This window comes from Phyllobates terribilis, unplaced genomic scaffold (genome assembly GCF_046119375.1).
Source record: "Phyllobates terribilis strain yellow unplaced genomic scaffold, ASM4611937v1 Scaffold_3__8_contigs__length_932513732, whole genome shotgun sequence".
NCBI lineage: Eukaryota > Metazoa > Chordata > Amphibia > Anura > Dendrobatidae > Phyllobates > Phyllobates terribilis.
In genome coordinates, this window is record NW_027362763.1 from 19,151,907 (window position 1) to 19,178,112 (window position 26,206).

The 26,206-nt window shown below is 36.0% G+C and overlaps 1 protein-coding gene across 2 annotated transcripts in view; it reads right to left on the bottom strand.

Moving 5' to 3' along the window:
- The window catches only part of LOC141258699 (uncharacterized), a 204,765-nt gene that overhangs the window by 178,314 nt on the left and 245 nt on the right, over positions 1-26,206 (bottom strand). The window lies entirely within an intron of this gene.

Sequence of the window (26,206 nt, forward strand, 5' to 3'; positions counted from 1 at the left end):
CAGATTATAGATATATATTAGGGTTTACCTCTCCGCTCAGCAGATAATAGATATATATTAGAGTTTACCTCTCCACTCAGTAGATAATAGATATATATTGGGGTTTACCTCTCCGCTCAGCAGATTATAGATATATATTAGGGTTTACCTCTCCGCTCAGCAGATTATAGATATATATTGGGGTTTACCTCTCCACTCAGCAGATTATAGATATATATTAGGGTTTACCTCTCCGCTCAGCAGATAATAGATATATATTAGGGTTTAGCTCTCCACTCAGCAGATTATAGATATATATTAGGGTTTAGCTCTCCACTCAGCAGATTATAGATATATATTAGGGTTTACCTCTCCGCTCAGCAGATAATAGATATATATTAGAGTTTACCTCTCCACTCAGTAGATAATAGATATATATTGGGGTTTACCTCTCCGCTCAGCAGATAATAGATATATATTAGGGTTTAGCTCTCCACTCAGCAGATTATAGATATATATTAGGGTTTAGCTCTCCACTCAGCAGATTATAGATATATATTAGGGTTTACCTCTCCGCTCAGCAGATAATAGATATATATTAGAGTTTACCTCTCCACTCAGTAGATAATAGATATATATTGGGGTTTACCTCTCCGCTCAGCAGATTATAGATATATATTAGGGTTTACCTCTCCGCTCAGCAGATTATAGATATATATTGGGGTTTACCTCTCCACTCAGCAGATTATAGATATATATTAGGGTTTACCTCTCCGCTCAGCAGATAATAGATATATATTAGGGTTTAGCTCTCCACTCAGCAGATTATAGATATATATTAGGGTTTACCTCTCGGCTCAGCAGATTATAGATATATATTAGGGTTTACCTCTCCACTCAGTAGATAATAGATATATATTAGGGTTTATCTCTCCGCTCAGCAGATTATAGATATATATTAGGGTTTACCTCTCCGCTCAGCAGATAATAGATATATATTAGGGTTTACCTCTCCGCTCAGCAGATAATAGATATATATTAGGGTTTAGCTCTCCACTCAGCAGATTATAGATATATATTAGGGTTTACCTCTCCACTCAGTAGATAATAGATATATATTAGGGTTTATCTCTCCGCTCAGCAGATTATAGATATATATTAGGGTTTACCTCTCCGCTCAGCAGATAATAGATATATATTAGGGTTTACCTCTCCGCTCAGCAGATTATAGATATATATTAGGGTTTACCTCTCCGCTCAGCAGATAATAGATATATATTAGGGTTTACCTCTCCACTCAGCAGATAATAGATATATATTAGGGTTTACCTCTCCGCTCAGCAGATCATAGATATATATTAGGGTTTAGCTCTCCGCTCAGCAGATTATAGATATATATTAGGGTTTACCTCTCCGCTCAGCAGATAATAGATATATATTAGGGTTTACCTCTCCGCTCAGCAGATTATAGATATATATTAGGGTTTACCTCTCCGCTCAGCAGATAATAGATATATATTAGGGTTTACCTCTCCACTCAGCAGATAATAGATATATATTAGGGTTTACCTCTCCGCTCAGCAGATCATAGATATATATTAGGGTTTACCTCTCCACTCAGCAGATAATAGATATATATTAGGGTTTACCTCTCCGCTCAGCAGATTATAGATATATATTAGAGTTTACCTCTCCGCTCAGCAGATAATAGATATATATTAGGGTTTACCTCTCCACTCAGCAGATAATAGATATATATTAGGGTTTACCTCTCCGCTCAGCAGATCATAGATATATATTAGGGTTTAGCTCTCCGCTCAGCAGATTATAGATATATATTAGGGTTTACCTCTCGGCTCAGCAGATTATAGATATATATTAGAGTTTACCTCTCCACTCAGCAGATAATAGATATATATTAGGGTTTACCTCTCCGCTCAGCAGATCATAGATATATATTAGGGTTTACCTCTCCACTCAGCAGATAATAGATATATATTAGGGTTTACCTCTCCACTCAGCAGATAATAGATATATATTAGGGTTTACCTCTCCGCTCAGCAGATCATAGATATATATTAGGGTTTAGCTCTCCGCTCAGCAGATTATAGATATATATTAGGGTTTACCTCTCCGCTCAGCAGATTATAGATATATATTAGAGTTTACCTCTCCGCTCAGCAGATAATAGATATATATTAGGGTTTACCTCTCCACTCAGCAGATAATAGATATATATTAGAGTTTACCTCTCCGCTCAGCAGATAATAGATATATATTAGGGTTTACCTCTCGGCTCAGCAGATTATAGATATATATTAGGGTTTACCTCTCCACTCAGCAGATTATAGATATATATTGGGGTTTACCTCTCCACTCAGCAGATTATAGATATATATTAGGGTTTACCTCTCCACTCAGCAGATTATAGATATATATTAGGGTTTACCTCTCCACTCAGCAGATTATAGATATATATTAGGGTTTACCTCTCCACTCAGCAGATTATAGATATATATTAGGGTTTACCTCTCCACTCAGCAGATAATAGATATATATTAGGGTTTACCTCTCCGCTCAGCAGATCATAGATATATATAAGGGTTTAGCTCTCCGCTCAGCAGATTATAGATATATATTAGGGTTTACCTCTCCACTCAGCAGATAATAGATATATATTAGGGTTTACCTCTCCACTCAGCAGATTATAGATATATATTAGAGTTTACCTCTCCGCTCAGCAGATAATAGATATATATTAGGGTTTACCTCTCGGCTCAGCAGATTATAGATATATATTAGGGTTTACCTCTCCACTCAGCAGATTATAGATATATATTGGGGTTTACCTCTCCACTCAGCAGATTATAGATATATATTAGGGTTTACCTCTCCACTCAGCAGATTATAGATATATATTAGGGTTTACCTCTCCACTCAGCAGATTATAGATATATATTGGGGTTTACCTCTCCACTCAGCAGATTATAGATATATATTAGGGTTTACCTCTCCACTCAGCAGATTATAGATATATATTAGGGTTTACCTCTCCACTCAGCAGATAATAGATATATATTAGAGTTTACCTCTCCGCTCAGCAGATAATAGATATATATTAGGGTTTACCTCTCCACTCAGTAGATAATAGATATATATTAGGGTTTACCTCTCGGCTCAGCAGATTATAGATATATATTAGGGTTTACCTCTCGGCTCAGCAGATTATAGATATATATTAGAGTTTACCTCTCCACTCAGCAGATTATAGATATATATTAGGGTTTATCTCTCCACTCAGCAGATTATAGATATATATTAGGGTTTACCTCTCCACTCAGCAGATTATAGATATATATTAGGGTTTACCTCTCCACTCAGCAGATTATAGATATATATTGGGGTTTACCTCTCCACTCAGCAGATTATAGATATATATTAGGGTTTATCTCTCCACTCAGCAGATTATAGATATATATTAGGGTTTACCTCTCCACTCAGCAGATTATAGATATATATTAGGGTTTACCTCTCCACTCAGCAGATTATAGATATATATTAGGGTTTAGCTCTCCACTCAGCAGATAATAGATATATATTAGGGTTTACGTCTCCACTCAGCAGATTATAGATATATATTAGGGTTTACCTCTCCGCTCAGCAGATTATAGATATATATTAGGGTTTACCTCTCCACTCAGCAGATAATAGATATATATTAGGGTTTACCTCTCCACTCAGCAGATAATAGATATATATTAGGGTTTACCTCTCCGCTCAGCAGATTATAGATATATATTAGGGTTTACCTCTCCGCTCAGCAGATTATAGATATATATTAGGGTTTACCTCTCGGCTCAGCAGATTATAGATATATATTAGGGTTTACCTCTCCACTCAGCAGATTATAGATATATATTAGGGTTTACCTCTCCGCTCAGCAGATTATAGATATATATTAGGGTTTACCTCTCCACTCAGTAGATAATAGATATATATTAGGGTTTATCTCTCCGCTCAGCAGATAATAGATATATATTAGAGTTTACCTCTCCGCTCACCAGATAATAGATATATATTAGGGTTTACCTCTCGGCTCAGCAGATTATAGATATATATTAGGGTTTACCTCTCCACTCAGCAGATAATAGATATATATTAGGGTTTAGCTCTCCGCTCAGCAGATTATAGATATATATTAGAGTTTACCTCTCCGCTCAGCAGATAATAGATATATATTAGGGTTTAGCTCTCCGCTCAGCAGATTATAGATATATATTAGGGTTTACCTCTCCGCTCAGCAGATAATAGATATATATTAGGGTTTACCTCTCCGCTCAGCAGATTATAGATATATATTAGGGTTTACCTCTCCACTCAGCAGATAATAGATATATATTAGGGTTTACCTCTCCGCTCAGCAGATTATAGATATATATTAGGGTTTACCTCTCCGCTCAGCAGATAATAGATATATATTAGAGTTTACCTCTCCGCTCAGCAGATTATAGATATATATTAGGGTTTACCTCTCCGCTCAGCAGATTATAGATATATATTAGGGTTTAGCTCTCCGCTCAGCAGATTATAGATATATATTAGAGTTTACCTCTCCGCTCAGCAGATTATAGATATATATTAGAGTTTACCTCTCCGCTCAGCAGATAATAGATATATATTAGGGTTTACCTCTCGGCTCAGCAGATTATAGATATATATTAGGGTTTACCTCTCCACTCAGCAGATTATAGATATATATTAGGGTTTACCTCTCCACTCAGCAGATTATAGATATATATTAGAGTTTACCTCTCCGCTCAGCAGATAATAGATATATATTAGGGTTTACCTCTCCGCTCAGCAGATAATAGATATATATTAGGGTTTACCTCTCCGCTCAGCAGATTATAGATATATATTAGGGTTTACCTCTCGGCTCAGCAGATTATAGATATATATTAGGGTTTACCTCTCCGCTCAGCAGATAATAGATATATATTAGAGTTTACCTCTCCGCTCAGCAGATAATAGATATATATTAGAGTTTACCTCTCCGCTCAGCAGATAATAGATATATATTAGGGTTTACCTCTCCGCTCAGTAGATAATAGATATATATTAGGGTTTATCTCTCCGCTCAGCAGATTATAGATATATATTAGGGTTTATCTCTCCACTCAGTAGATAATAGATATATATTAGGGTTTACCTCTCCACTCAGCAGATAATAGATATATATTAGGGTTTATCTCTCCACTCAGTAGATAATAGATATATATTAGGGTTTACCTCTCCACTCAGCAGATCATAGATATATATTAGGGTTTAGCTCTCCGCTCAGCAGATTATAGATATATATTAGGGTTTAGCTCTCCGCTCAGCAGATTATAGATATATATTAGAGTTTACCTCTCCGCTCAGCAGATAATAGATATATATTAGGGTTTAGCTCTCCGCTCAGCAGATTATAGATATATATTAGGGTTTACCTCTCCACTCAGCAGATAATAGATATATATTAGAGTTTACCTCTCCGCTCAGCAGATAATAGATATATATTAGGGTTTACCTCTCGGCTCAGCAGATTATAGATATATATTAGGGTTTACCTCTCCACTCAGTAGATAATAGATATATATTAGGGTTTACCTCTCCGCTCAGCAGATAATAGATATATATTAGAGTTTACCTCTCGGCTCAGCAGATTATAGATATATATTAGGGTTTACCTCTCCACTCAGCAGATTATAGATATATATTAGAGTTTACCTCTCCGCTCAGCAGATTATAGATATATATTAGAGTTTACCTCTCCGCTCAGTAGATAATAGATATATATTGGGGTTTACCTCTCCACTCAGCAGATAATAGATATATATTAGGGTTTACCTCTCCGCTCAGCAGATTATAGATATATATTAGGGTTTACCTCTCCACTCAGCAGATAATAGATATATATTAGAGTTTACCTCTCGGCTCAGCAGATTATAGATATATATTAGGGTTTACCTCTCCACTCAGTAGATAATAGATATATATTAGGGTTTACCTCTCCGCTCAGCAGATAATAGATATATATTAGGGTTTACCTCTCGGCTCAGCAGATTATAGATATATATTAGGGTTTACCTCTCCACTCAGCAGATAATAGATATATATTAGAGTTTACCTCTCGGCTCAGCAGATTATAGATATATATTAGGGTTTACCTCTCCACTCAGCAGATTATAGATATATATTAGGGTTTACCTCTCCACTCAGTAGATAATAGATATATATTAGGGTTTACCTCTCCGCTCAGCAGATAATAGATATATATTAGGGTTTACCTCTCGGCTCAGCAGATAATAGATATATATTAGGGTTTACCTCTCCGCTCAGCAGATAATAGATATATATTAGGGTTTACCTCTCCGCTCAGCAGATAATAGATATATATTAGGGTTTACCTCTCCGCTCAGCAGATAATAGATATATATTAGGGTTTACCTCTCGGCTCAGCAGATTATAGATATATATTAGGGTTTACCTCTCCACTCAGTAGATAATAGATATATATTAGGGTTTACCTCTCCGCTCAGCAGATAATAGATATATATTAGGGTTTACCTCTCCGCTCAGCAGATAATAGATATATATTAGGGTTTACCTCTCCGCTCAGCAGATAATAGATATATATTAGGGTTTAGCTCTCCGCTCAGCAGATTATAGATATATATTAGGGTTTACCTCTCCGCTCAGCAGATTATAGATATATATTAGGGTTTACCTCTCCGCTCAGCAGATTATAGATATATATTAGAGTTTACCTCTCCGCTCAGTAGATAATAGATATATATTGGGGTTTACCTCTCCACTCAGCAGATAATAGATATATATTAGGGTTTACCTCTCCGCTCAGCAGATTATAGATATATATTGGGGTTTACCTCTCCGCTCAGCAGATTATAGATATATATTGGGGTTTACCTCTCCACTCAGCAGATTATAGATATATATTAGGGTTTACCTCTCCGCTCAGCAGATTATAGATATATATTAGGGTTTAGCTTTCCACTCAGCAGATTATAGATATATATTAGGGTTTACCTCTCCACTCAGCAGATTATAGATATATATTGGGGTTTACCTCTCCACTCAGCAGATTATAGATATATATTAGGGTTTACCTCTCCGCTCAGCAGATTATAGATATATATTAGGGTTTACCTCTCCGCTCAGCAGATTATAGATATATATTGGGGTTTACCTCTCCGCTCAGCAGATTATAGATATATATTAGGGTTTACCTCTCCACTCAGCAGATTATAGATATATATTGGGGTTTACCTCTCCACTCAGCAGATTATAGATATATATTAGGGTTTACCTCTCCGCTCAGCAGATTATAGATATATATTAGGGTTTACCTCTCCGCTCAGCAGATTATAGATATATATTGGGGTTTACCTCTCCGCTCAGCAGATTATAGATATATATTAGGGTTTACCTCTCCACTCAGCAGATTATAGATATATATTGGGGTTTACCTCTCCACTCAGCAGATTATAGATATATATTGGGGTTTACCTCTCCACTCAGCAGATTATAGATATATATTAGGGTTTACCTCTCCGCTCAGCAGATAATAGATATATATTAGGGTTTAGCTCTCCGCTCAGCAGATTATAGATATATATTAGGGTTTACCTCTCCACTCAGTAGATAATAGATATATATTAGGGTTTATCTCTCCGCTCAGCAGATAATAGATATATATTAGAGTTTACCTCTCCGCTCAGCAGATAATAGATATATATTAGAGTTTACCTCTCCACTCAGCAGATAATAGATATATATTAGGGTTTACCTCTCCACTCAGCAGATCATAGATATATATTAGGGTTTACCTCTCCGCTCAGCAGATAATAGATATATATTAGAGTTTACCTCTCCGCTCAGCAGATAATAGATATATATTAGAGTTTACCTCTCCACTCAGCAGATAATAGATATATATTAGGGTTTACCTCTCCACTCAGCAGATCATAAATATATATTAGGGTTTACCTCTCCGCTCAGCAGATAATAGATATATATTAGGGTTTACCTCTCCACTCAGCAGATCATAGATATATATTAGGGTTTACCTCTCCACTCAGCAGATAATAGATATATATTAGGGTTTATCTCTCCGCTCAGCAGATAATAGATATATATTAGGGTTTACCTCTCCACTCAGCAGATCATAGATATATATTAGGGTTTACCTCTCCACTCAGCAGATAATAGATATATATTAGAGTTTACCTCTCCGCTCAGCAGATAATAGATATATATTAGAGTTTACCTCTCCACTCAGCAGATCATAGATATATATTAGGGTTTACCTCTCCGCTCAGCAGATAATAGATATATATTAGGGTTTACCTCTCCACTCAGCAGATCATAGATATATATTAGGGTTTACCTCTCCGCTCAGCAGATAATAGATATATATTAGGGTTTACCTCTCCACTCAGCAGATCATAGATATATATTAGGGTTTACCTCTCCGCTCAGCAGATAATAGATATATATTAGAGTTTACCTCTCCACTCAGCAGATCATAGATATATATTAGGGTTTACCTCTCCGCTCAGCAGATAATAGATATATATTAGAGTTTACCTCTCCACTCAGCAGATAATAGATATATATTAGGGTTTACCTCTCCACTCAGCAGATCATAGATATATATTAGGGTTTACCTCTCCGCTCAGCAGATAATAGATATATATTAGAGTTTACCTCTCCGCTCAGCAGATAATAGATATATATTAGAGTTTACCTCTCCACTCAGCAGATCATAGATATATATTAGGGTTTACCTCTCCGCTCAGCAGATAATAGATATATATTAGGGTTTACCTCTCCGCTCAGCAGATAATAGATATATATTATAGTTTACCTCTCCACTCAGCAGATTATAGATATATATTAGGGTTTACCTCTCCGCTCAGCAGATAATAGATATATATTAGAGTTTACCTCTCCGCTCAGCAGATAATAGATATATATTAGGGTTTACCTCTCCGCTCAGCAGATAATAGATATATATTAGGGTTTACCTCTCCGCTCAGCAGATAATAGATATATATTAGAGTTTACCTCTCCACTCAGCAGATAATAGATATATATTAGGGTTTACCTCTCCACTCAGCAGATCATAGATATATATTAGGGTTTACCTCTCCGCTCAGCAGATAATAGATATATATTAGGGTTTACCTCTCCGCTCAGCAGATAATAGATATATATTAGAGTTTACCTCTCCACTCAGCAGATCATAGATATATATTAGGGTTTACCTCTCCGCTCAGCAGATAATAGATATATATTAGAGTTTACCTCTCCACTCAGCAGATAATAGATATATATATTAGGGTTTACCTCTCCGCTCAGCAGATAATAGATATATATTAGAGTTTACCTCTCCGCTCAGCAGATAATAGATATATATTATAGTTTACCTCTCCACTCAGCAGATTATAGATATATATTAGGGTTTACCTCTCCACTCAGCAGATTATAGATATATATTGGGGTTTACCTCTCCACTCAGCAGATTATAGATATATATTGGGGTTTACCTCTCCACTCAGCAGATTATAGATATATATTAGAGTTTACCTCTCCGCTCAGCAGATAATAGATATATATTAGGGTTTAGCTCTCCGCTCAGCAGATTATAGATATATATTAGGGTTTACCTCTCCACTCAGTAGATAATAGATATATATTAGGGTTTATCTCTCCGCTCAGCAGATAATAGATATATATTAGAGTTTACCTCTCCGCTCAGCAGATAATAGATATATATTAGAGTTTACCTCTCCACTCAGCAGATAATAGATATATATTAGGGTTTACCTCTCCACTCAGCAGATCATAGATATATATTAGAGTTTACCTCTCCGCTCAGCAGATAATAGATATATATTAGAGTTTACCTCTCCACTCAGCAGATCATAGATATATATTAGGGTTTACCTCTCCGCTCAGCAGATAATAGATATATATTAGGGTTTACCTCTCCACTCAGCAGATCATAGATATATATTAGGGTTTACCTCTCCACTCAGCAGATAATAGATATATATTAGGGTTTATCTCTCCGCTCAGCAGATAATAGATATATATTAGGGTTTACCTCTCCACTCAGCAGATCATAGATATATATTAGGGTTTACCTCTCCACTCAGCAGATAATAGATATATATTAGAGTTTACCTCTCCGCTCAGCAGATAATAGATATATATTAGAGTTTACCTCTCCACTCAGCAGATCATAGATATATATTAGGGTTTACCTCTCCGCTCAGCAGATAATAGATATATATTAGGGTTTACCTCTCCACTCAGCAGATCATAGATATATATTAGGGTTTACCTCTCCGCTCAGCAGATAATAGATATATATTAGGGTTTACCTCTCCACTCAGCAGATCATAGATATATATTAGGGTTTACCTCTCCGCTCAGCAGATAATAGATATATATTAGAGTTTACCTCTCCACTCAGCAGATCATAGATATATATTAGGGTTTACCTCTCCGCTCAGCAGATAATAGATATATATTAGAGTTTACCTCTCCACTCAGCAGATAATAGATATATATTAGGGTTTACCTCTCCACTCAGCAGATCATAGATATATATTAGGGTTTACCTCTCCGCTCAGCAGATAATAGATATATATTAGAGTTTACCTCTCCGCTCAGCAGATAATAGATATATATTACAGTTTACCTCTCCACTCAGCAGATCATAGATATATATTAGGGTTTACCTCTCCGCTCAGCAGATAATAGATATATATTAGGGTTTACCTCTCCGCTCAGCAGATAATAGATATATATTATAGTTTACCTCTCCACTCAGCAGATTATAGATATATATTAGGGTTTACCTCTCCGCTCAGCAGATAATAGATATATATTAGAGTTTACCTCTCCGCTCAGCAGATAATAGATATATATTAGAGTTTACCTCTCCGCTCAGCAGATAATAGATATATATTAGGGTTTACCTCTCCGCTCAGCAGATAATAGATATATATTAGGGTTTACCTCTCCGCTCAGCAGATAATAGATATATATTAGGGTTTACCTCTCCGCTCAGCAGATAATAGATATATATTAGAGTTTACCTCTCCACTCAGCAGATAATAGATATATATTAGGGTTTACCTCTCCGCTCAGCAGATAATAGATATATATTAGGGTTTACCTCTCCGCTCAGCAGATAATAGATATATATTAGAGTTTACCTCTCCACTCAGCAGATAATAGATATATATTAGGGTTTACCTCTCCACTCAGCAGATAATAGATATATATTAGAGTTTACCTCTCCACTCAGCAGATTATAGATATATATTAGAGTTTACCTCTCCGCTCAGCAGATAATAGATATATATTAGAGTTTACCTCTCCGCTCAGCAGATAATAGATATATATTATAGTTTACCTCTCCACTCAGCAGATTATAGATATATATTAGGGTTTACCTCTCCACTCAGCAGATAATAGATATATATTAGAGTTTACCTCTCCACTCAGCAGATTATAGATATATATTAGAGTTTACCTCTCCGCTCAGCAGATAATAGATATATATTAGGGTTTACCTCTCCACTCAGCAGATAATAGATATATATTAGAGTTTACCTCTCCACTCAGCAGATTATAGATATATATTAGAGTTTACCTCTCCGCTCAGCAGATAATAGATATATATTAGAGTTTACCTCTCCGCTCAGCAGATAATAGATATATATTAGGGTTTATCTCTCGGCTCAGCAGATAATAGATATATATTAGAGTTTACCTCTCCGCTCAGCAGATAATAGATATATATTAGGGTTTACCTCTCCGCTCAGCAGATTATAGATATATATTAGAGTTTACCTCTCCGCTCAGCAGATAATAGATATATATTAGGGTTTACCTCTCCACTCAGCAGATTATAGATATATATTAGAGTTTACCTCTCCGCTCAGCAGATAATAGATATATATTAGGGTTTACCTCTCCGCTCAGCAGATTATAGATATATATTAGAGTTTACCTCTCCACTCAGCAGATAATAGATATATATTAGAGTTTACCTCTCCACTCAGCAGATAATAGATATATATTAGAGTTTACCTCTCCGCTCAGCAGATTATAGATATATATTAGAGTTTACCTCTCCGCTCAGCAGATTATAGATATATATTAGAGTTTACCTCTCCGCTCAGCAGATTATAGATATATATTAGAGTTTACCTCTCCGCTCAGCAGATTATAGATATATATTAGGGTTTACCTCTCCACTCAGCAGATAATAGATATATATTAGAGTTTACCTCTCCACTCAGCAGATAATAGATATATATTAGAGTTTACCTCTCCGCTCAGCAGATTATAGATATATATTAGAGTTTACCTCTCCGCTCAGCAGATCATAGAAATATATTAGAGTTTACCTCTCCACTCAGCAGATAATAGATATATATTAGAGTTTACCTCTCCGCTCAGCAGATAATAGATATATATTAGGGTTTACCTCTCCGCTCAGCAGATAATAGATATATATTAGAGTTTACCTCTCCGCTCAGCAGATAATAGATATATATTAGAGTTTACCTCTCCGCTCAGCAGATAATAGATATATATTAGAGTTTACCTCTCCGCTCAGCAGATAATAGATATATATTAGAGTTTACCTCTCCACTCAGCAGATAATAGATATATATTAGAGTTTACCTCTCCGCTCAGCAGATAATAGATATATATTAGAGTTTACCTCTCCGCTCAGCAGATAATAGATATATATTAGGGTTTACCTCTCCGCTCAGCAGATAATAGATATATATTAGAGTTTACCTCTCCACTCAGCAGATAATAGATATATATTAGAGTTTACCTCTCCGCTCAGCAGATAATAGATATATATTAGGGTTTACCTCTCCGCTCAGCAGATAATAGATATATATTAGAGTTTACCTCTCCACTCAGCAGATAATAGATATATATTAGAGTTTAACTCTCCGCTCAGCAGATTATAGATATATATTAGAGTTTACCTCTCCGCTCAGCAGATAATAGATATATATTAGGGTTTACCTCTCCGCTCAGCAGATAATAGATATATATTAGAGTTTACCTCTCCGCTCAGCAGATAATAGATATATATTAGAGTTTACCTCTCCGCTCAGCAGATAATAGAAATATAGAAGAGTTTACCTCTCGGCTCAGCAGATAATAGATATATATTAGAGTTTACCTCTCCGCTCAGCAGATAATAGATATATATTAGGGTTTACCTCTCCGCTCAGCAGATTATAGATATATATTAGAGTTTACCTCTCCGCTCAGCAGATAATAGATATATATTAGGGTTTACCTCTCCGCTCAGCAGATTATAGATATATATTAGAGTTTACCTCTCCGCTCAGCAGATTATAGATATATATTAGAGTTTACCTCTCCGCTCAGCAGATAATAGATATATATTAGAGTTTACCTCTCCGCTCAGCAGATTATAGATATATATTAGGGTTTACCTCTCGGCTCAGCAGATCATAGATATATATTAGGGTTTACCTCTCCGCTCAGCAGATTATAGATATATATTGGGGTTTACCTCTCCACTCAGCAGATCATAGATATATATTAGGGTTTACCTCTCCGCTCAGCAGATTATAGATATATATTAGGGTTTACCTCTCGGCTCAGCAGATCATAGATATATATTAGGGTTTACCTCTCCGCTCAGCAGATTATAGATATATATTAGGGTTTACCTCTCCGCTCAGCAGATAATAGATATATATTAGGGTTTACCTCTCCACTCAGCAGATTATAGATATATATTAGGGTTTACCTCTCCGCTCAGCAGATTATAGATATATATTGGGGTTTACCTCTCCGCTCAGCAGATTATAGATATATATTAGGGTTTACCTCTCCGCTCAGCAGATAATAGATATATATTAGGGTTTACCTCTCCGCTCAGCAGATAATAGATATATATTAGGGTTTACCTCTCCGCTCAGCAGATTATAGATATATATTAGGGTTTACCTCTCCACTCAGCAGATAATAGATATATATTAGGGTTTACCTCTCCGCTCAGCAGATAATAGATATATATTAGGGTTTACCTCTCCACTCAGCAGATAATAGATATATATTGGGGTTTACCTCTCCACTCAGCAGATCATAGATATATATTAGGGTTTACCTCTCCACTCAGCAGATAATAGATATATATTAGGGTTTACCTCTCGGCTCAGCAGATTATAGATATATATTAGGGTTTACCTCTCGGCTCAGCAGATAATAGATATATATTGGGGTTTACCTCTCCACTCAGCAGATAATAGATATATATTAGGGTTTACCTCTCGGCTCAGCAGATAATAGATATATATTGGGGTTTACCTCTCCACTCAGCAGATAATAGATATATATTAGGGTTTACCTCTCCACTCAGCAGATAATAGATATATATTAGGGTTTACCTCTCCACTCAGCAGATAATAGATATATATTAGGGTTTACCTCTCCACTCAGCAGATAATAGATATATATTGGGGTTTACCTCTCCACTCAGCAGATAATAGATATATATTGGGGTTTACCTCTCCACTCAGCAGATAATAGATATATATTAGGGTTTACCTCTCCGCTCAGCAGATAATAGATATATATTAGGGTTTACCTCTCCACTCAGCAGATCATAGATATATATTAGGGTTTACCTCTCCACTCAGCAGATAATAGATATATATTAGGGTTTACCTCTCGGCTCAGCAGATTATAGATATATATTAGGGTTTACCTCTCGGCTCAGCAGATCATAGATATATATTAGGGTTTACCTCTCGGCTCAGCAGATTATAGATATATATTAGGGTTTACCTCTCCACTCAGCAGATAATAGATATATATTAGGGTTTACCTCTCCGCTCAGCAGATTATAGATAAATATTAGGGTTTACCTCTCCACTCAGCAGATTATAGATATATATTAGGGTTTATCTCTCCGCTCAGCAGATAATAGATATATATTAGAGTTTACCTCTCCACTCAGCAGATTATAGATATATATTAGGGTTTACCTCTCGGCTCAGCAGATAATAGATATATATTAGGGTTTACCTCTCCGCTCAGCAGATAATAGATATATATTAGGGTTTACCTCTCGGCTCAGCAGATTATAGATATATATTAGGGTTTACCTCTCCGCTCAGCAGATAATAGATATATATTAGAGTTTACCTCTCCGCTCAGCAGATAATAGATATATATTAGAGTTTACCTCTCCACTCAGCAGATAATAGAAATATAGAAGAGTTTACCTCTCCACTCAGTAGATAATAGATATATATTAGGGTTTACCTCTCCACTCAGCAGATAATAGAAATATAGAAGAGTTTACCTCTCCACTCAGTAGATAATAGATATATATTAGGGTTTATCTCTCCGCTCAGCAGATAATAGATATATATTGGGGTTTACCTCTCCACTCAGCAGATTATAGATATATATTAGGGTTTACCTCTCCACTCAGCAGATAATAGAAATATAGAAGAGTTTACCTCTCCACTCAGTAGATAATAGATATATATTAGGGTTTACCTCTCCACTCAGCAGATAATAGAAATATAGAAGAGTTTACCTCTCCACTCAGTAGATAATAGATATATATTAGGGTTTACCTCTCCACTCAGCAGATAATAGAAATATAGAAGAGTTTACCTCTCCACTCAGTAGATAATAGATATATATTAGGGTTTATCTCTCCGCTCAGCAGATAATAGATATATATTGGGGTTTACCTCTCCGCTCAGCAGATTATAGATATATATTAGGGTTTACCTCTCCACTCAGCAGATTATAGATATATATTAGGGTTTACCTCTCCGCTCAGCAGATAATAGATATATATTAGAGTTTACCTCTCCACTCAGCAGATAATAGATATATATTAGGGTTTACCTCTCCGCTCAGCAGATAATAGATATATATTAGGGTTTACCTCTCCGCTCAGCAGATAATAGATATATATTAGGGTTTACCTCTCCACTCAGCAGATAATAGATATATATTAGGGTTTACCTCTCCGCTCAGCAGATAATAGATATATATTAGGGTTTACCTCTCCACTCTGCAGATAATAGATATATATTAGGGTTTACCTCTCCACTCAGCAGATTATAGATATATATTAGGGTTTACCTCTCCACTCAGCAGATTATAGATATTTATTAGGGTTTACCTCTCCGCTCAGCAGATTATAGATATATATTAGGGTTTACCTCTCCGCTCAGCAGATTATAGATATATATTAGAGTTTACCTCTCCGCTCAGCAGATAATAGATATATATTAGAGTTTACCTCTCCGCTCAGCAGATAATAGATATATATTAGAGTTTACCTCTCCGCTCAGCAGATTATAGATATATATTGGGGTTTACCTCTCCACTCAGTAGATAATAGATATATATTAGGGTTTACCTCTTCACTCAGCAGATAATAGATATATATTAGAGTTTACCTCTCCGCTCAGCAGATTATAGATATATATTGGGGTTTACCTCTCCGCTCAGCAGATTATAGATATATATTAGGGTTTATCTCTCCGCTCAGCAGATAATAGATATATATTAGAGTTTACCTCTCCGCTCAGCAGATAATAGATATATATTAGAGTTTACCTCTCCACTCAGCAGATAATAGATATATATTAGAGTTTACCTCTCCGCTCAGCAGATAATAGATATATATTAGAGTTTACCTCTCCACTCAGCAGATAATAGATATATATTAGAGTTTACCTCTCCACTCAGCAGATAATAGATATATATTAGAGTTTACCTCTCCGCTCAGCAGATAATAGATATATATTAGAGTTTACCTCTCCACTCAGCAGATAATAGATATATATTAGAGTTTACCTCTCCACTCAGCAGATAATAGATATATATTAGAGTTTACCTCTCCGCTCAGCAGATAATAGATATATATTAGAGTTTACCTCTCCACTCAGCAGATAATAGATATATATTAGAGTTTACCTCTCCACTCAGCAGATAATAGATATATATTAGAGTTTACCTCTCCGCTCAGCAGATAATAGATATATATTAGAGTTTACCTCTCCACTCAGCAGATAATAGATATATATTAGAGTTTACCTCTCCACTCAGCAGATAATAGATATATATTAGGGTTTACCTCTCCGCTCAGCAGATAATAGATATATATTAGAGTTTACCTCTCCGCTCAGCAGATAATAGATATATATTAGAGTTTACCTCTCCACTCAGCAGATAATAGAAATATAGAAGAGTTTACCTCTCCGCTCAGCAGATAATAGATATATATTAGGGTTTACCTCTCCGCTCAGCAGATAATAGATATATATTAGAGTTTACCTCTCCACTCAGCAGATAATAGAAATATAGAAGAGTTTACCTCTCCGCTCAGCAGATAATAGATATATATTAGGGTTTACCTCTCCGCTCAGCATATTATAGATATATATTAGAGTTTACCTCTCCGCTCAGCAGATAATAGATATATATTAGGGTTTACCTCTCCACTCAGCAGATCATAGATATATATTAGGGTTTACCTCTCCGCTCAGCAGATTATAGATATATATTAGGGTTTACCTCTCCGCTCAGCAGATAATAGATATATATTAGGGTTTACCTCTCCGCTCAGCAGATAATAGATATATATTAGGGTTTACCTCTCCACTCAGCAGATCATAGATATATATTAGGGTTTACCTCTCCACTCAGCAGATAATAGATATATATTAGAGTTTACCTCTCCGCTCAGCAGATAATAGATATATATTAGAGTTTACCTCTCCGCTCAGCAGATAATAGATATATATTAGAGTTTACCTCTCCGCTCAGCAGATAATAGATATATATTAGAGTTTACCTCTCCGCTCAGCAGATAATAGATATATATTAGGGTTTACCTCTCCGCTCAGCAGATAATAGATATATATTAGAGTTTACCTCTCCATTCAGCAGATAATAGATATATATTAGAGTTTACCTCTCCGCTCAGCAGATTATAGATATATATTAGAGTTTACCTCTCCGCTCAGCAGATAATAGATATATATTAGAGTTTACCTCTCCGCTCAGCAGATTATAGATATATATTAGGGTTTACCTCTCCGCTCAGCAGATTATAGATATATATTAGGGTTTACCTCTCCGCTCAGCAGATAATAGATATATATTAGAGTTTACCTCTCCGCTCAGCAGATAATAGATATATATTAGAGTTTACCTCTCCATTCAGCAGATAATAGATATATATTAGAGTTTACCTCTCCGCTCAGCAGATTATAGATATATATTAGGGTTTACCTCTCCGCTCAGCAGATTATAGATATATATTAGGGTTTACCTCTCCGCTCAGCAGATTATAGATATATATTAGGGTTTACCTCTCCACTCAGCAGATAATAGATATATATTAGAGTTTACCTCTCCGCTCAGCAGATTATAGATATATATTAGGGTTTACCTCTCCGCTCAGCAGATAATAGATATATATTAGAGTTTACCTCTCCGCTCAGCAGATAATAGATATATATTAGGGTTTATCTCTCCACTCAGCAGATTATAGATATATATTAGAGTTTACCTCTCCGCTCAGCAGATTATAGATATATATTAGGGTTTACCTCTCCGCTCAGCAGATTATAGATATATATTAGAGTTTACCTCTCCGCTCAGCAGATTATAGATATATATTAGGGTTTACCTCTCCGCTCAGCAGATAATAGATATATATTAGGGTTTACCTCTCCGCTCAGCAGATCATAGATATATATTAGGGTTTACCTCTCCGCTCAGCAGATAATAGATATATATTAGGGTTTACCTCTCCACTCAGCAGATCATAGATATATATTAGGGTTTACCTCTCCGCTCAGCAGATAATAGATACATATTAGGGTTTACCTCACCACTCAGCAGATTATAGATATATATTAGGGTTTACCTCTCCGCTCAGCAGATTATAGATATATATTAGGGTTTACCTCACCACTCAGCAGATTATAGATATATATTAGGGTTTACCTCTCCGCTCAGCAGATAATAGATATATATTAGGGTTTACCTCTCCGCTCAGCAGATAATAGATATATATTATAGTTTACCTCTCCGCTCAGCAGATTATAGATATATATTAGGGTTTACCTCTCCACTCAGCAGATAATAGATATATATTAGGGTTTACCTCTCCACTCAGCAGATTATAGATATATATTAGGGTTTACCTCTCCACTCAGCAGATAATAGATATATATTAGGGTTTACCTCTCCACTCAGCAGATAATAGATATATATTAGGGTTTACCTCTCCACTCAGCAGATAATAGATATATATTAGGGTTTACCTCTCCGCTCAGCAGATAATAGATATATATTAGGGTTTACCTCTCCGCTCAGCAGATAATAGATATATATTATAGTTTACCTCTCCACTCAGCAGATAATAGATATATATTAGGGTTTACCTCTCCGCTCAGCAGATAATAGATACATATTAGGGTTTACCTCTCCGCTCAGCAGATAATAGATATATATTATAGTTTACCTCTCCACTCAGCAGATAATAGATATATATTAGAGTTTACCTCTCCACTCAGCAGATCATAGATATATATTAGGGTTTACCTCTCCGCTCAGCAGATAATAGATATATATTAGGGTTTACCTCTCCGCTCAGCAGATAATAGATATATATTATAGTTTACCTCTCCACTCAGCAGATAATAGATATATATTAGGGTTTACCTCTCCGCTCAGCAGATTATAGATATATATTAGGGTTTACCTCTCCACTCAGCAGATAATAGATATATATTAGGGTTTACCTCTCCACTCAGCAGATAATAGATATATATTAGGGTTTACCTCTCCGCTCAGCAGATTATAGATATATATTAGGGTTTACCTCTCGGCTCAGCAGATCATAGATATATATTAGGGTTTACCTCTCCGCTCAGCAGATTATAGATATATATTAGGGTTTACCTCTCCGCTCAGCAGATTATAGATATATATTAGGGTTTATCTCTCCGCTCAGCAGATTATAGATATATATTAGGGTTTACCTCTCCACTCAGCAGATTATAGATATATATTAGGGTTTACCTCTCCGCTCAGCAGATAATAGATATATATTAGAGTTTACCTCTCCACTCAGCAGATAATAGATATATATTAGGGTTTATCTCTCCGCTCAGCAGATTATAGATATATATTAGGGTTTACCTCTCCGCTCAGCAGATTATAGATATATATTAGGGTTTACCTCTCCGCTCAGCAGATTATAGATATATATTAGGGTTTACCTCTCTACTCAGCAGATAATAGATATATATTAGGGTTTACCTCTCGGCTCAGCAGATTATAGATATATATTGGGGTTTACCTCTCCACTCAGCAGATAATAGATATATATTAGGGTTTATCTCTCCGCTCAGCAGATAATAGATATATATTAGGGTTTACCTCTCCACTCAGCAGATAATAGATATATATTGGGGTTTACCTCTCCACTCAGCAGATAATAGATATATATTAGGGTTTACCTCTCCACTCAGCAGATAATAGATATATATTAGGGTTTACCTCTCCACTCAGCAGATAATAGATATATATTAGGGTTTACCTCTCCACTCAGCAGATAATAGATATATATTGGGGTTTACCTCTCCACTCAGCAGATAATAGATATATATTAGGGTTTACCTCTCCGCTCAGCAGATAATAGATATATATTGGGGTTTACCTCTCCACTCAGCAGATAATAGATATATATTAGGGTTTACCTCTCCGCTCAGCAGATAATAGATATATATTAGGGTTTACCTCTCCACTCAGCAGATTATAGATATATATTAGGGTTTACCTCTCCGCTCAGCAGATAATAGATATATATTGGGGTTTACCTCTCCACTCAGCAGATAATAGATATATATTAGGGTTTACCTCTCCGCTCAGCAGATAATAGATATATATTAGGGTTTACCTCTCCACTCAGCAGATTATAGATATATATTAGGGTTTACCTCTCCACTCAGCAGATCATAGATATATATTAGGGTTTACCTCTCCGCTCAGCAGATAATAGATATATATTAGGGTTTACCTCTCCGCTCAGCAGATAATAGAAATATATTAGGGTTTACCTCTCCACTCAGCAGATCATAGATATATATTAGGGTTTACCTCTCCGCTCAGCAGATAATAGATATATATTAGGGTTTACCTCTCCGCTCAGCAGATTATAGATATATATTAGGGTTTACCTCTCCGCTCAGCAGATTATAGATATATATTAGAGTTTACCTCTCCACTCTGCAGATAATAGATATATATTAGGGTTTACCTCTCCACTCAGCAGATAATAGATATATATTAGGGTTTACCTCTCCACTCAGCAGATCATAGATATATATTAGGGTTTACCTCTCCGCTCAGCAGATAATAGATATATATTAGGGTTTACCTCTCCGCTCAGCAGATAATAGAAATATAGAAGAGTTTACCTCTCCACTCAGCAGATCATAGATATATATTAGGGTTTACCTCTCCGCTCAGCAGATAATAGATATATATTAGGGTTTACCTCTCCACTCAGCAGATTATAGATATATATTAGGGTTTACCTCTCCGCTCAGCAGATTATAGATATATATTAGGGTTTACCTCTCCGCTCAGCAGATTATAGATATATATTAGGGTTTACCTCTCTACTCAGCAGATAATAGATATATATTAGGGTTTACCTCTCCGCTCAGCAGATTATAGATATATATTAGGGTTTACCTCTCCGCTCAGCAGATTATAGATATATATTAGGGTTTACCTCTCTACTCAGCAGATAATAGATATATATTAGGGTTTACCTCTCCGCTCAGCAGATTATAGATATATATTAGGGTTTACCTCTCCGCTCAGCAGATTATAGATATATATTAGGGTTTATCTCTCCGCTCAGCAGATTATAGATATATATTAGGGTTTACCTCTCCACTCAGCAGATTATAGATATATATTAGGGTTTACCTCTCCGCTCAGCAGATAATAGATATATATTAGAGTTTACCTCTCCACTCAGCAGATAATAGATATATATTAGGGTTTATCTCTCCGCTCAGCAGATTATAGATATATATTAGGGTTTACCTCTCCGCTCAGCAGATTATAGATATATATTAGGGTTTACCTCTCCGCTCAGCAGATTATAGATATATATTAGGGTTTACCTCTCTACTCAGCAGATAATAGATATATATTAGGGTTTACCTCTCGGCTCAGCAGATTATAGATATATATTGGGGTTTACCTCTCCACTCAGCAGATAATAGATATATATTAGGGTTTATCTCTCCGCTCAGCAGATAATAGATATATATTAGGGTTTACCTCTCCACTCAGCAGATAATAGATATATATTGGGGTTTACCTCTCCACTCAGCAGATAATAGATATATATTAGGGTTTACCTCTCCACTCAGCAGATAATAGATATATATTAGGGTTTACCTCTCCACTCAGCAGATAATAGATATATATTAGGGTTTACCTCTCCACTCAGCAGATAATAGATATATATTGGGGTTTACCTCTCCACTCAGCAGATAATAGATATATATTAGGGTTTACCTCTCCGCTCAGCAGATAATAGATATATATTGGGGTTTACCTCTCCACTCAGCAGATAATAGATATATATTAGGGTTTACCTCTCCGCTCAGCAGATAATAGATATATATTAGGGTTTACCTCTCCACTCAGCAGATTATAGATATATATTAGGGTTTACCTCTCCGCTCAGCAGATAATAGATATATATTGGGGTTTACCTCTCCACTCAGCAGATAATAGATATATATTAGGGTTTACCTCTCCGCTCAGCAGATAATAGATATATATTAGGGTTTACCTCTCCACTCAGCAGATTATAGATATATATTAGGGTTTACCTCTCCACTCAGCAGATCATAGATATATATTAGGGTTTACCTCTCCGCTCAGCAGATAATAGATATATATTAGGGTTTACCTCTCCGCTCAGCAGATAATAGAAATATATTAGGGTTTACCTCTCCGCTCAGCAGATAATAGATATATATTAGGGTTTACCTCTCCGCTCAGCAGATAATAGAAATATATTAGGGTTTACCTCTCCGCTCAGCAGATTATAGATATATATTAGAGTTTACCTCTCCACTCTGCAGATAATAGATATATATTAGGGTTTACCTCTCCACTCAGCAGATAATAGATATATATTAGGGTTTACCTCTCCACTCAGCAGATCATAGATATATATTAGGGTTTACCTCTCCGCTCAGCAGATAATAGATATATATTAGGGTTTACCTCTCCGCTCAGCAGATAATAGAAATATAGAAGAGTTTACCTCTCCACTCAGCAGATCATAGATATATATTAGGGTTTACCTCTCCGCTCAGCAGATAATAGATATATATTAGGGTTTACCTCTCCGCTCAGCAGATAATAGAAATATAGAAGAGTTTACCTCTCAGCTCAGCAGATATTAGATATATATTAGGGTTTATCTCTCCGCTCAGCAGATAATAGATATATATTAGGGTTTACCTCTCCGCTCAGCAGATAATAGATATATATTAGGGTTTACCTCTCCACTCAGCAGATTATAGATATATATTAGGGTTTACCTCTCCGCTCAGCAGATAATAGATATATATTGGGGTTTACCTCTCCACTCAGCAGATAATAGATATATATTAGGGTTTACCTCTCCGCTCAGCAGATAATAGATATATATTAGGGTTTACCTCTCCACTCAGCAGATTATAGATATATATTAGGGTTTACCTCTCCACTCAGCAGATCATAGATATATATTAGGGTTTACCTCTCCGCTCAGCAGATAATAGATATATATTAGGGTTTACCTCTCCGCTCAGCAGATAATAGAAATATATTAGGGTTTACCTCTCCACTCAGCAGATCATAGATATATATTAGGGTTTACCTCTCCGCTCAGCAGATAATAGATATATATTAGGGTTTACCTCTCCGCTCAGCAGATTATAGATATATATTAGGGTTTACCTCTCCGCTCAGCAGATTATAGATATATATTAGAGTTTACCTCTCCACTCTGCAGATAATAGATATATATTAGGGTTTACCTCTCCACTCAGCAGATAATAGATATATATTAGGGTTTACCTCTCCACTCAGCAGATCATAGATATATATTAGGGTTTACCTCTCCGCTCAGCAGATAATAGAAATATAGAAGAGTTTACCTCTCCACTCAGCAGATCATAGATATATATTAGGGTTTACCTCTCCGCTCAGCAGATAATAGATATATATTAGGGTTTACCTCTCCGCTCAGCAGATAATAGAAATATAGAAGAGTTTACCTCTCAGCTCAGCAGATATTAGATATATATTAGGGTTTATCTCTCCGCTCAGCAGATAATAGATATATATTAGGGTTTATCTCTCCGCTCAGCAGATAATAGATATATATTAGGGTTTATCTCTCCGCTCAGCAGATAATAGATATATATTAGGGTTTACCTCTCCGCTCAGCAGATAATAGATATATATTAGGGTTTATCTCTCCGCTCAGCAGATTATAGATATATATTAGGGTTTACCTCTCCGCTCAGCAGATAATAGATATATATTAGGGTTTACCTCTCCGCTCAGCAGATAATAGATATATATTAGGGTTTATCTCTCCGCTCAGCAGATTATTGATATATATTGGGGTTTACCTCTCCACTCAGCAGATTATAGATATATATTAGGGTTTACCTCTCCGCTCAGCAGATAATAGTTATATATTGGGGTTTACCTCTCCGCTCAGCAGATAATAGATATATATTAGGGTTTACCTCTCCACTCATCAGATAATAGATATATATTAGGGTTTATCTCTCCGCTCAGCAGATAATAGATATATATTAGGGTTTATCTCTCCGCTCAGCAGATAATAGATATATATTAGGGCTTATCTCTCCGCTCAGCAGATAATAGATATATATTGGGGTTTACCTCTCCGCTCAGCAGATTATAGATATATATTAGGGTTTACCTCACCACTCAGCAGATTATAGATATATATTGGGGTTTACCTCTCCGCTCAGCAGATTATAGATATATATTGGGGTTTACCTCTCCACTCAGCAGATAATAGATATATATTAGGGTTTACCTCACCACTCAGCAGATTATAGATATATATTGGGGTTTACCTCTCCACTCAGCAGATTATAGATATATATTAGGGTTTACCTCTCCGCTCAGCAGATTATAGATATATATTAGGGTTTACCTCACCACTCAGCAGATTATAGATATATATTGGGGTTTACCTCACCACTCAGCAGATTATAGATATATATTAGGGTTTACCTCACCACTCAGCAGATTATAGATATATATTAGAGTTTACCTCTCCGCTCAGCAGATTATAGATATATATTGGGGTTTACCTCTCCACTCAGCAGATCATAGATATATATTAGAGTTTACCTCTCCGCTCAGCAGATTATAGATATATATTAGAGTTTACCTCTCCACTCAGCAGATTATAGATATATATTAGGGTTTACCTCTCCGCTCAGCAGATTATAGATATATATTAGGGTTTACCTCTCCACTCAGCAGATTATAGATATATATTAGGGTTTACCTCACCACTCAGCAGATTATAGATATATATTGGGGTTTACCTCTCCACTCAGCAGATTATAGATATATATTAGGGTTTACCTCACCACTCAGCAGATTATAGATATATATTAGGGTTTACCTCACCACTCAGCAGATTATAGATATATATTGGGGTTTACCTCTCCACTCAGCAGATTATAGATATATATTAGGGTTTACCTCTCCGCTCAGCAGATTATAGATATATATTAGGGTTTACCTCACCGCTCAGCAGATTATAGATATATATTGGGGTTTACCTCTCCGCTCAGCAGATTATAGATATATATTGGGGTTTACCTCTCCACTCAGCAGATTATAGATATATATTAGGGTTTACCTCTCCACTCAGCAGATTATAGATATATATTAGGGTTTACCTCTCCGCTCAGCAGATTATAGATATATATTAGGGTTTACCTCTCCGCTCAGCAGA